Source organism: Puma concolor, chromosome C1 (assembly GCF_028749965.1).
Source record: "Puma concolor isolate L17-30 chromosome C1, mPumCon1.1.hap2, whole genome shotgun sequence".
In the NCBI taxonomy this organism is placed as follows: Eukaryota; Metazoa; Chordata; class Mammalia; order Carnivora; family Felidae; genus Puma; species Puma concolor.
In genome coordinates this window covers 165553332-165566586 of record NC_141674.1, presented here as the reverse complement: position 1 = coordinate 165566586, position 13255 = coordinate 165553332, and the positions used below count along the sequence as shown (strand labels likewise).

Below are 13255 nucleotides of genomic sequence, written 5' to 3'. Positions count from 1 at the left end.
AGCCATCAGCCCAGAGCCTGACGCGGGGCTCGAACTCCCGGACCGCGAGATCATGACCTGGCTGAAGTCGGATGCTTAACCGACTGCACCACCCAGGCGCCCCAAGAAAGTAAAGTTTTAAACAGACATCACTGTATGAAAGAATCAAATATATCTCTTTCAGGCTATGCATCTTTCCTTATAAGCTGGTGGTATTTAAACCTACAGAAGAATCTTACTGTATTCTAGAACATTCCATTGCCTTGAACCCACCACCACCACTCCATAAAAATAAAGTGGTGTAACATGATGAAGCAGTACCTACACTGTGAAATAAAGCTACTAGTAAAACTAATGTTAGGCCTGAGTCCAGGCTTGACTATAATTCTTAACCTCTCCTTAAGATGCACTAAACAGTCCAGGGAGTGGGGCTGGAGGGAGGAACGCTTTAATTTGTCTTTACTCATACTTCAGAATGAAAAGAAAAACACAGTATCATTAAAAATTATAAATGCTACTTTTGGTTTGGTTTGGGCTATACAAAATCAAACTCATATTTAGGAATGATACCATGAAATCATCAAGCAAATAATGGACCATACATAGTTTTGTATGCTGTTGCTCATAATATATATATATGTAAAAGCTACTGAATTTCAACTCACATACCAAAAAGCAGTAAAAATTAAATATTTATTGTATGTTACTGTAAAACTTTTAACAAAGTAAAATTTCAATAAGAGCCCAATTAACCTGTGTAACAGTGTTTTTAAAATAAAAGTCAGGGAAACAAAAACAAGCTGACATCAGCGAATTACTAAAAAATAACCTTTTAGGATAAATTGTATGGTCAGCACACCTACACCGTTTACATCTATATGAGAAACAATACAATGAGGTTCATTCGTTATAAGATCCTACATCATTGAAGATTCAATTATTTAAAAAATGATTCAATTATATGTATCTTAATCTTATTAAAGCAATAAAGCAGAAAATAAAATCTACAAAAATTTCAAAGACGCCGAAACTAAGTTTCTTGAGGGCACAGATATGTCCCATTTATATGTTACTCTGTACCATGTTTTGCATACAGTAATTGTGGAAAGAAAGAAAGAAAGAAAGAAAGAAAGAAAGAAAGAAAGAAAGAAAGAAAGAAAGAAAGAAGACATTTGATTAAACCTACCATTCTATTCCCTAAACACTCAGGCTAACCAAAGCTTTACTGAACTTAACATTATCAACTAGGCTAAAGTCATGGAGTGTGCTAATTAAATAGTCTGGTTTATTTTAACTTATGGTTAACTGGGTTTTACATGTACTAAACAAAGATTACTTTTCAAAACAATGGAATAACATACACTTAGCACTAAGCATATACTCAAAATAATTTAAGTATTCTGTGACTACTCAGAAGCTACTTAACTACACTGCAAAACTGCAGAGTTCTCATATGAACAGCAATTTACGTGTTCAGTAGTAGTTCCAGGTAACAGTTAATTTATTATCACCACCATGAATTCTCCAGTTCTAATACAACAGACATTTGTGAAAGTAATCTTGAGACATAACACCTGACTACAAATAAAAATAAAGAAGTTGCCTACAAATACTAAAATCTCTGTTATAAATAAGGAACTAAAGATGCAAACTGGGGTGAAGGGGTGAAAACTGGAAGTTTTTCATTGATCCATGATACAAAATACATTCCAACTCAGAAACTACTGTTGAAAATAAACTCTAAAAAGTAACTCTGCCAAAACATCTGATGTTATCTTCACAAATAGAAACTTTCATTTAAAAAGAGAAGGCAAATAGGTTGCCTCTGTGTGTGTGTGTGTGTGTGTGTGTGTGTGTGTGTGTGTGTGTGCGCGCGCGTGTGTTTAGCAGCCTGGCATTCTAATATATCCGTGGACGAGGAGGCAAGAAATGGTAGAGTATGCAAGAAATGATCAACTGCCTATCTCACCCTTGAGCAACTCAAAGTATACAAACATCACTGATTTAAGTGCATCTCCCACCGGAACCAGCTCAAATAATTACATTTTAAACATGACATGGGAGAAGAAATACCTAGAGTGTTATTCAATAGAGTGCCAAAAGTGAAAATTCTAAGTTGTGTGGCATGGCAATGGATCTACAAACCAACCATGCAGGTATCTTTCTAGGAAATGAACTCTATTAACTGCCTTCATAAGTAAATCCATGAATCACGAACATTATTATGACACATAACAAATATGAATGGCTGTTCCTTGGTTTGGGCAATATTAATTGAGGTTTTCTTTACTGAGAATGCCCATTATTGAAAGACAAAGCCCAAAAATGCAACAGCTTTCCCTATACATCTTTCCCAAGGCTAGACAAGTCAATATCTACCCCTTGCTCCTAACCACATGTAAATGAGAGGGAAATTAAGAATTTAAAATTATGGTGCTGACAATAGACCTTAAAAATCTGTAGCATTTAAAAAGAAACATCTTAATAATAAAACATTTTCATCTCTTACTGGTTTTACTTCCATCGACCTAAAATGTTTTAGACCATAGACTAATTCAATAGTGAGTAAAATGTCACGACTCACCTAAGCTATGTTCAATTTCTACCACCAAAAGTACTCCCTGGTGTGAATTCATTGCCTTTTTAAAATTACTTTTGGGAAAGGCTAGCCTTGGAATAAATACAGAAGGTAAAACTCAAAGCTTCTGAAAAAGAGTTTGGTAGGAAATGGGGACTGAGAGAGAATGCTGTCCAATGCTATCAAGGTGCAAGATACTGGTATTATTTGTGCCTCAAAAGTAAACTTTATACTTAACACACATCAATGGTTGATGTGGCTCTTGGAATAAAGATCAGAATCCTCAACTTGGCCTTACATATCACCGTCTCTACCTCTCTGGCCTTCTGCCTTCTGGCCTCATCATAACTCCACTCTGCCAACTCTACACTCCAGCTACACTGGCCTTCAGACAGCTTCTGACTGCACCATGTTCCTTCCTGACCCAAAGATTCATTTGTGCTGTTTCCTCTGCCCTGGCACTATCTTTCACTCCTAGTATGGCTCAGCTCACACATGCTGAGATCTCGGGCCAGCTTCCTGGACGTGCTACCTGAGCAACTGCACATGGCTTGCACTTAGAAGGACTCCACGCTTGATTTTAAGTCTATTACACGCTGCTATTACAGTCTTGGTATTGTTTTGAACAAGGAGCCTCATGTTACCATTTTGCACTGGACCCTACACATTATGTTGCCAGTCCTATCCTCAGGGATGTCTTCACTGACCTCCCCAAATAGTGCAAATACTCTCTTTACAAGCTTGAATAGCACGCACAGTCCTTTGTACCACTTATCAGAGATAACATTTTTACACTGATATGAGGACTACCTGGTTGATTATCTCCCCTACTAGAACATAAACACCATGAATCCAGTGTTCATTTCTGCTCTTTGCTCACTACTTCATCCCTGGAACTGAGCACCTAATAGGCAATCAGTAAATGTTGGCTGAATAAATGTTTTTATTATTACCACTATCAGCGCTGTTATTATTCTGTACTGTTTGGGTTAAGAATGCAGCAGACAAGATAAAGAAATTACAAAACATGGCCAAAAAGAAAAAACTTTACCAAGTAAATTTAATACTACAATCAATAACCCAAATACAAAACTATCAAGCAGCTGCCTAAATAACTGGCAGAATCTACTTCTATAAACTTACCTGTGCACTGACCCTAAACCTGGAAATTTCTTTGTTTCATATCAAATATATAGTTCCCATTTGATATTCCTGTTGTAGCATTCCTAAGACAAACCAAAGGCCTTCAGTTATCTGACCAGTCATCTCAGTATTCCCCTTTCCACATCCTACAACTCTAACCCAGGCATTACCACTTTTTAAAATCTAACCCCAATCGATGAAATATTTGAGGTCCAAATATTTCAAGTCCAAACAGATATAGGAATCATATGGTTGGTATTCCTAAGCTAACAAATCACGCACATTAAAAAGCATACATTAAAAAAGAAAACAGAATTAAAAAATAAATTGAAGTCCAAGCTCCAATACTTTCTTCCTATACTTGAAAGGATTGTCTTACATAACACAGGGTGTATACACGCCATTCCACTTTGGAAAACAACTGCTCTAATTAAATAACTACTTATTTGACATTTCAGCAGGGAACCCAGTTGCTCACATCCACTTGAACAAAGAAGAGTCCTCTATTCTAGTGAAATCATCTTTTTTTGACTATGAGAAAAGGTTGGAAAGAACACACACAAATTAACTGGGGGAGTGGAGGAGGGGGTGGTAACAAGACCCTCATACCCCACCAGAATACTTACTGCTATATACTTCATGCTTTCTCACCTTTGTGACTTTGTTCAACTTATTCCCCTCTGGACAGAATACTCCTTTCACCACAAATACCCAAATCCTACACCTTTTTCAACACCAAGTTTAAATGCCACCTACCTCAAAAAGGCTTTTGCACTGAACAAACCTAATTTCTTTTATCTATATTGTCCATAACAGTTTGTACTTGTTTTATATCATATATTACTTTCAACTCTATTCTATTATTATGTCAATACCTTATCTTTCTAAGCAGTAAGTTCCTAGAATACAAAAAAATTCCTATGGTCCTAAGATTATTTATTAAAGACTTGGCTTCTCAATTGCTCCAAATTGAATGTGGCCAAAATATGAAATACAAATTAAGCTAAATTTAATTTTTTTGTCTGAGTGTCATTAAAGCTAACATCTTTATTACAACAGTTTCAAAGTAAAACTACCTACCTTTCAGAAATTCTTTCACAATAAGAAACTACTATATCATTTTCATAACAGCAATAACTTACTCTAAGGTACTTAGTGGCCGACATTAATTATCTAAAATCAGAATGACTTCTTATTCCCTAGCAAAAGACCCATGAAAGTTTTTTTTATCATTTTTATAAAGAAAAAACATATTCCTATTCTATAAAGAAAAAAATCTAGAAATAAAGCAAATATGAGAGCACCTCATAACTAAGTTTCTATCCAATTAACATTATTAAAAGTCTTTTACCTACTTAGCCTTTTACCTACTCTCAAATTCTGCAGAGGCAAAACTGCCATGATTATTTTATATTTAGTGCCTCTTTTACCAGAAGCAAAGGAGATGCCTCTTCAAGTTTCAGTCTTCAGTGGAATGGTAAGCTTTTTTATCAAAATGAGTGTTTTTAAATTTTTCAAAGAAATTTTCTCCATTCTTTAAGTATTTATGTTGGAAGAGAACAAAGTTTAAAAGAAAAAAAAGAGGATACATACTCTTGGGACTTTTGAAAGCCGTAAGATAAAATAAACGAAAGCATATGTAGTGTTAGAAATGTACACAGGGTAAAACAATACCCATAGCCCCCCAAAATACATATTTGCTTCTCATTTAATTACATTTAAAGCATCTACTATTTTTAAGCTTTATCAACTAACACAACATAACAACAAAAAAACCAATATTCTTTACTACTAATCCATTATAACTTTTAGAGAAATGACTACTGGTCCATAACTTCACATATTGCTATCCCTATGTCTCTTACAGATGCTATATTTACCTGCAGGTAAATTATCCTCCCAAGTATCAACTTGGGTCACTCCAGGGGCAATGTTTTATCTATGCCATTCAATACAGACTATTCCACGGTATGGAAATGCTATGACCTAATAAACATCTCTTGATGATCTCATCTAAGAGGGCAAGAGAGGGGCCATGGAAAGAAGTGCCCTCTGTTATTTTTTAAGTTCTGCATTCTTAATGCACAACATGACTCTTCTGGCATATGAATGTAGGTGAAGACATAATTTGTAGAATAATAGGCACTAATATTACATGCTGCTTCAGTACTGTCATATTTCCAATCCATCAAATTGATTAATGCTATAATAACTCTACACAACCCTATCATTTGTGCACTAATGAAGTCAAACCCAGTATATCCTTAGGCAACTAAATTCCAAAAGCTCCTTCCTGTATGTCATCTCTTCAGCTTCCTACGACTATTCAGACAGTGTTATACAAAAGGAGTAAGAAACATGTGTACCCTATCTCTAAATTTGGATGGCCTTCTGCCAAAGGTATGAATGCAAATACTGAGATAACAAAATACTCAAAAAAGCATTTGGCAGCTCATAAACATGGACAAGTTACTGCAAGACACACAGAGAAAGAAGGAAGTAAGTTTACTAGTTTGACATAAATATTATGCTGATGATCTCCATGATATCACCACAGACATCTATCAAGTTTCAGGCAGTTATGATATAAAGCCTTCATTTAAAATACATTTTTAAGGGGCGCCTGGGTGGCTCAGTCAGTTGAGCGTCCGACTTCGGCTCAGGTCATGATCTCACGGTTTGTGAGTTCAAGCCATGCGTCGGGCTCTGTGCTGACAGCTCAGAGCCTGGAGCCTGTTTCAGGTTCTGTGTCTCCTTCTCTTTCTGCCCCTCCCCAACTTGTGCTCTGTCTATGTCTCTCAAAAAAATAAAATAAAAACGTAAAAAAAAATAAATAAAATAAAAAACATTTTTAAGATGTTTAAAATATGATGCCATGGGACTTTATCAAAACTAGAATTTTAAGAGCTATGTGTTAGATTTAACAGCAATTTAACCTGCAGACTATAGTACAGTTCAAAGACAACACTACATCCCAGAAAATACTGATCATGAAAGTATTAAATATCAATGTCGCTGAGCTACTGTTTCATAGGGGATGTTTAATGACACTACACAGGATGTGTAAGCAGGAAGTGACCCTTCCCATAAAAGGAGTTTAAAACCATTGTCCCATCACCTCAAAAGTCAGAGATCGATGTTCATGTCAGAAAATGGCTCATGTTAGAGAACAAAGAAGTGCAGTGCCATGGTGTCATTTCCACAAACCTGAAAAAACTGGCAGGTAAGCATTCTGTAACATAGTAGTAAGGCTACTGTCTTAGTCCCTGTGGGCTACTGTAACAAAATACCACAGACTGGTGACTTGCAAACAACAGAAATTTCTCACGATTCCGGAGGCTGGAAGTCCAAGATCAGGATGCCAGCATAGTTAGGCTCTGGTGAAGGCCTTCTTCTGAGACTCTAACTGCTGCAGTCTTGCTGTGTCCTCACATGGTGTAAGGGGCTGAGGAGCATTCTGGGATCTCTTTTACAGGGGCAATTAAAATGACCCAAAGTGAGGGCATATGGATAAATGATACAGGAGAATTACTATCCAAGGCAAATGGGTTCTAATAACCTGCCATTCAGAAAGCAGAGGACAGAAAGCAAAACAGATTGAAAATTCAAGAAAACTCGTAGTCAGTTCTGGTCAAACACTACCTAAAACTTCTATCTAGGTAGGTAATGATAATGATGATGGTGGTGATAACAGCTAAGATTCCAAGACACATAAAGCTGATATCCAGAATAAAGAACTTTTACAATTCAGTAATAAAAAAACAAACAAAAAAAAAAAAAACACACAATTTTTTTGATGGGCATAGGATCTGAAGAGACTTTTCTCCAAAGAAAATATATGAATAAACAACAACCACACGAAAACATACTTAATATCATTAGTCATTAGAGAAATCCAAGTCAAAACCACAATAATGAGATACCACTTCACAGGCACAGAATGGCTATAATCAACAAGATGCGGGGCGGGGGGGGGGGGGGGGTGTTGCGGAATAAGAAGACAAAATAAAAAATGTTTAAAAGATGTAGAGAATTTGGAACTCTCACACACTGCTGGTGGGAATATAAAAAGTTTGGCAGTTTCTCAAAATGTTAAACACAGAATTACCATATGACTCAGCAATTCTACTCCTAGGTATGCACCCAGAAGAAATGAAAAAAACATATATCCACATGAAGACTTGTACATGAATGTTCACACCAGCCTTATTCTCAATGTCAAAAAATGTAAACAACCCAAATGACCATCACCGGATGAATGGATGAACAAAATACGGCATACCCATACAAAAGAATAGTGTTTGGCAATGAAAAGGAACCATATGTTGATACATGCTACAAAAGGGATGAACTTCAAAAGAATTATGCCCAGTGAAAGAAGCCAGTCACTAAAGAAAACAAACTATTATTCCATTTATCTGAAATGTTCAGAATAGGCAAATCTACAGAGATAGGGAGTGGATTAACGGTTGATTCAGGCTGGGAATAGGAAGTGACTGTAAATGAGGAAGGGATTTCTTTTGGGAGTGATGGAAATGGTCCACAATTAGATTGTGGTAATAATCACAATTCTGTAAATATCCTTTAAAAAAAATCACTGAAGGGCAGCTGGGTGGCTCACTCGTTTAAGCGTCTTGACTCTTGATTTTGGCTCAGGTCATGGTCTCACAGTTTGTGAGTTCGAGCCCCACATCAGGCTCTGTACTGGCAGTGCAGAGCCTACTTGGGTTGGGATTCTTTCTCTCCCTCTCTGCCCCTCTCCTGCTCGCACTCTCTCTCTCAAAATAAATAAATAAATATTTTTTTAAAAAATCACTGAATTGTACACTTTAAAGGGTATGTAAACTATACTTCAATAAAGTTGAGGCAAACGAAATTTTAAGACTCTTACTGTGTCTATTGTGCACTTAAGTGCTTGGCATGTTAACTATCTCACAACTTTATTAAGTAGACTATTACTATTATCCCTAATTTACAAAACTGAGACACAAGCACAGATAATTTGCCCAAAGTCACAGTGTGAATAAGTGTTAAGAGCCAGGGTCTGACCCCAGGTAGTCTGGTTCCAGTCAGTGAACACACAGCTGTATTAGCTAACAACTTACACAGCCTACAAATAAACATTCTTGGGTAATAATTAAATATTAGAATTAAAACAACTATAATCATTCTACAACAGTGGTTCTCAACCCTTAGTACGTAAGAATCATCTGTGGAGCTTCATAAAATTATGTATTTCCACCAAACCCTAAACTCTGAAATTCTGATACCATATAGAGATGAGGACCAAGAATCCAAACATGCCACAAGCAATCCCAGGAATTCTGATGCAGATGGTCTGTAAATACCACAAAAAAAAACAAAAAACAAAAAAACAAAAAAACAAAAAACCATCCCTGAGACACAGAATGCACCTGATGTAAGATTAAGTTCTTTTCACCTCTTTCATTCATTTGCCTCAGAATGTGGTAGTGAGGCTATATGTAGATTAACTTTATTCAAGATTTCTGTCCATCTTATTCTACTTAAGTATTTGCCCATTTGGCTTAAAGTCATGTTTTAAAACATGCCTTAGTTAACATGTTGCAATTTTACAGTGTTCCAGAGTAAGCCTTTAAGATTAATGAACCGAAGCATCACTTATTTTGGAACCAACATGGTTAAATGATAGTTTTTCCATTAGATGCAATCAATAGGAAAGTAAAATTAAGTTCATCATTATGAGACTTGAACATGAACCATCTAAATCTATCTATGTGAAACTGGAGATCAATTTCAAAATGGCATTCAAGAATCAATTTCATAAAACTAACAAACTTCTGGAGGTTAACAAGGGTCAAGAAGACTAATGCACAGCATCAACAAGCCAATAACTGAAGCTAAAGCGAATACAAGTTAAATTTAAAACCTTCCATTCTTTCTTAGTAAGTACACGTGTCATCTTCTCAAATGGTCATGTTTAGACTTTGTCACATTATAAAAACCATCAGCCATTTGTCATTAATTTCCAATGAAAAGCAGGTCAACTACATGTGATCATGAATAGATATGAACCTTATAATTGGGCTGCAAGATTTGAATTCTCTTTTAAAAAATGGTCATCTGGGGCACCTGGGTGGCTCAGTCGGTTAAGCATCCAACACTTGATCTCAGCTCAGGTCATGTTCTCACAGTTGGTGAGATCAAACCCCACATCAGGCTCTGCGCTGTCAGTGCAGATTCTCTCCCTCTCTCCTTCTGCCCCTCTCTCCCACTAACCCTCTCTCTAAAATTAAAAAAAAAAAAAAAAAAAAAAAAAAAGGGGGGAAGGAAGAAAGAAAGAAATTATCCGTTTCAATCGATGTGTTCTGTATAAGAATGTAAGTTCATCAAAGGTAAGAACTGTTTTGCTCTTCTATGTAACCCAGCACCTAGCAGAGGACCCAGCACAAATTAAGTACTGAACCTAACAAATATATTCTATAGGAAATCAAGCAGGTCTTTTGCTATCTAAAGCCTGAAAAATATCTGACAGCAAAAAGTTGCTATAACTCTGGAAATAAAATCATCAAACAAAATTAACATCTCAACAAAAATGTGTACTAAATTCAACAGTAAAAACTCATAAACTCATTTTCGCTCCCAAATTGTTTAATGGTTCTAACTGAGGTATACAACCCAATCATCTATGTAGGTTTTGAAAATATCCTTGCCCTAGAGCTGTCCTTAACCTTCACACATAACAGGCCTTTGGTAAGAAAACAGGGAATGTGTGTGCAAGTGCATGGATGAGGTTTGAGAAATGCCATGCAATGCAAGCATGGCTTTAGAGAGCTCCACAGATAATTGTAATGTGCAATAACACCCTACCACCTTTACACACCATTCTACCCACACCCACATCCCATCCACCCCCACCTCATTTTAGAACCTCTATTAGTTCATGAATGGGACTAGTCAGTTCCCAGATTTAATTAAACTCAGCTGATCCCTCTGCACCAGTATTATTACCACCTTGTTTACCGTGGCATATTATATTTCTTAAAGACAGCCACAACAATATATCCTGTCCTAGAAGCTCTTCTAGAACCTCACAACACCCCACCTACCCCATCCTCCTATCAAGAGGTGAAAGCTAAATCTCCTCCCCTTGAATCTGGGGCAGACTTGTAACTCTGTTGTGACTGACAGAATATGGTAGAAGTGATGCTTCAAGACTTCCAAGGCAGAGTCATAAAAGGTGATATATCTCCTCCTTTGGTGGCTTGAACATATGCCTTTGGAGAACTGAGTTAAATGTCTGACCTCTCTATGGCCTCCAGGCTCTGAGGAAGTCCAGGCCACACGGAGAGGCCATGTATAAATATTCCAGAAGACAATCACAGCTGAGTTCCTAATTGGCAATTCTTAGACATGTAAGTGAAGATGTTTCTAGATGTTCTAGCCTCCAGCTATCGAATCATCCCTAGCCTTTGAGTCTTTCCATCTGAGTATCCACACACTGTGAGGCAGAAACAAGAAATCTCTCCAGTGGCCTATCTGAATTATTGACCCACAGAATCCATGAACATAATAAAATGGCTGTTTTACATCCCTAAGCTGTGGTGTGGTTTGTATACTACAATAATAACTGAACAGTTTCAGTTTTAATAGTTACTATTAGTCACAGGTCTATCATTAAAGACAGAATTAAATATTAATCCATCTGAAGCCTCAGAATTCCCTCTGTTCATCTAAATCAGACTCCTGACCATGTCACATTTATAAACCCCACTTTACTGCTTCAGGCATGGATTTTGGTATTTTCACCTTCCCTCTAGTCAGTTCCATTTTATTAATCCATTACTTTGAAACTTTACCTTCCTGAAATCTCACTCTCCATCTTCCTGACCACATTACTGCTCCCTGACCTCCAGAATTTGGAACCCAGTAACTACAATGGCATACCTCCATCAGAAACTCTGGTCTGTTGGCAGTTACTACATTATTCAGGAAATGAGGAAAAAAAGAATCCAAGAGAAAAATGATTTAAGTATGCTAGCTAAACTCAAAGCTTACCATAATCTTTTCATAAAATGCAGACCAGTAAAGCCATTTACCTATGATACAAAGATAATCCAAAACAGTAAGTAATGAAACATACTTTATATTTGTTTTTAAACTGTACCCCATGACTTCTAAGACATTATCTCCCTTTCTAAATATTTAAGACTAAAATGATTTTACCTTCTCCAAATAGCCACATGATAGTGTGGGAAAATCAGTACAAGTATATATGACAAGAAGGAGAAATCTGTTTGAGAAGAAAATATATCAAGAATAATTCACAATCTCAACTAAAAAAAATAAATATAAACTACTACATAAATACCTAACATTATATAACCAATTCTCATCCACTAGCCAAAGTACATCATCAAATTGATGAATAGTAAACATTACAACAATGCCTAATGAAAAAAAGAAAGTAGCTTTTATTTTTACATTCTTATTGACATAAAAACTTTTTTTAATTGATAAAACAAGAAAATCAGAAACTTCTCATTCACGAAGCCAAAACATTCTGCTATGATGTAAAGGCTAACAATCAAAAGAAAAGGAGGTCAAAAGGCCACATCATTAAAGCATCAGCTGCCAATACTAACTTACAGAAATAAATGCTGGAGTAATGATGGCCCTCTTCAGGCCTAACAAATGATACAATTTATTTGTATGAAGTTCTAGTCAGTGTTCTAGTTTGAACAGGTAACGAAATACAACACAACGTGTGTGAGGCAATTCCATTTCAATATCTAAGGATACTGTATCCCCTGGGATAAATATACCAAACAAACTTTTTTGAAAATCCAAATGCAGACTAAGTCATAAAGAAACTTCTCTGGTTTATAAAAGTTCTTATAGATAAAAATATATAATCAGCACAAAAACACAGCTAAGTGTGTAAGCACAACGAAATGCTTTTTATGGTTTCCATTTTGCTAACGCAGTTACAGTTAATGGGAATTGCCATGACAAAATGATTGTTTTTATGAAAATAACCCTCTTTATCACTAACCAATCAAATTTCAATTTTATTACTGATGTAGAAAAGTTCAAAACCATAATTCATTTATAGAGCGTACAAAAATAAGAAAAGTGTTCAAGAATAGAGTAAGGATCATTTACAAAGCCATAAAAAATTAAAACATGCATTTCTCTTACTGGCAAGGCAAATATTTCTACACATAAATGTCTGTAGCTGAATTTGCTGAACATTATTACTTCTGTCTTTGAACAAAAAATGAGAAGCCTGAATTTAATATCTCGTCTCCATTTGGTATCTTCAGTCCATCTGATAACTGCTTACCAAGAAATTTATAACATGTTTGAAAAATGTTAAAAAGTTTGATAATTTTTTTTTCAATTTTCACTCATATATGGAAGGCTTGAGCTAACATTAATTAATAACTCAAAAGTCTTCACAGAAATAAGATGAAATCTTTATGGGGTACCCATCACCAAAAACAACTAAAAATCATGTAATTTCAGAGTATGGAATGTTAAAGCATACAAGAAAATTAAAACTCACATTATAAT

General features: G+C 35.9%; 1 protein-coding gene across 1 annotated transcript in view; it reads right to left on the bottom strand.

The window, feature by feature from the left end:
* MTX2 (metaxin 2) overlaps positions 1 to 13255 on the bottom strand; it is a 66568-nt gene that overhangs the window by 45136 nt on the left and 8177 nt on the right. The gene's annotated exons all lie outside the window — the stretch shown is intronic.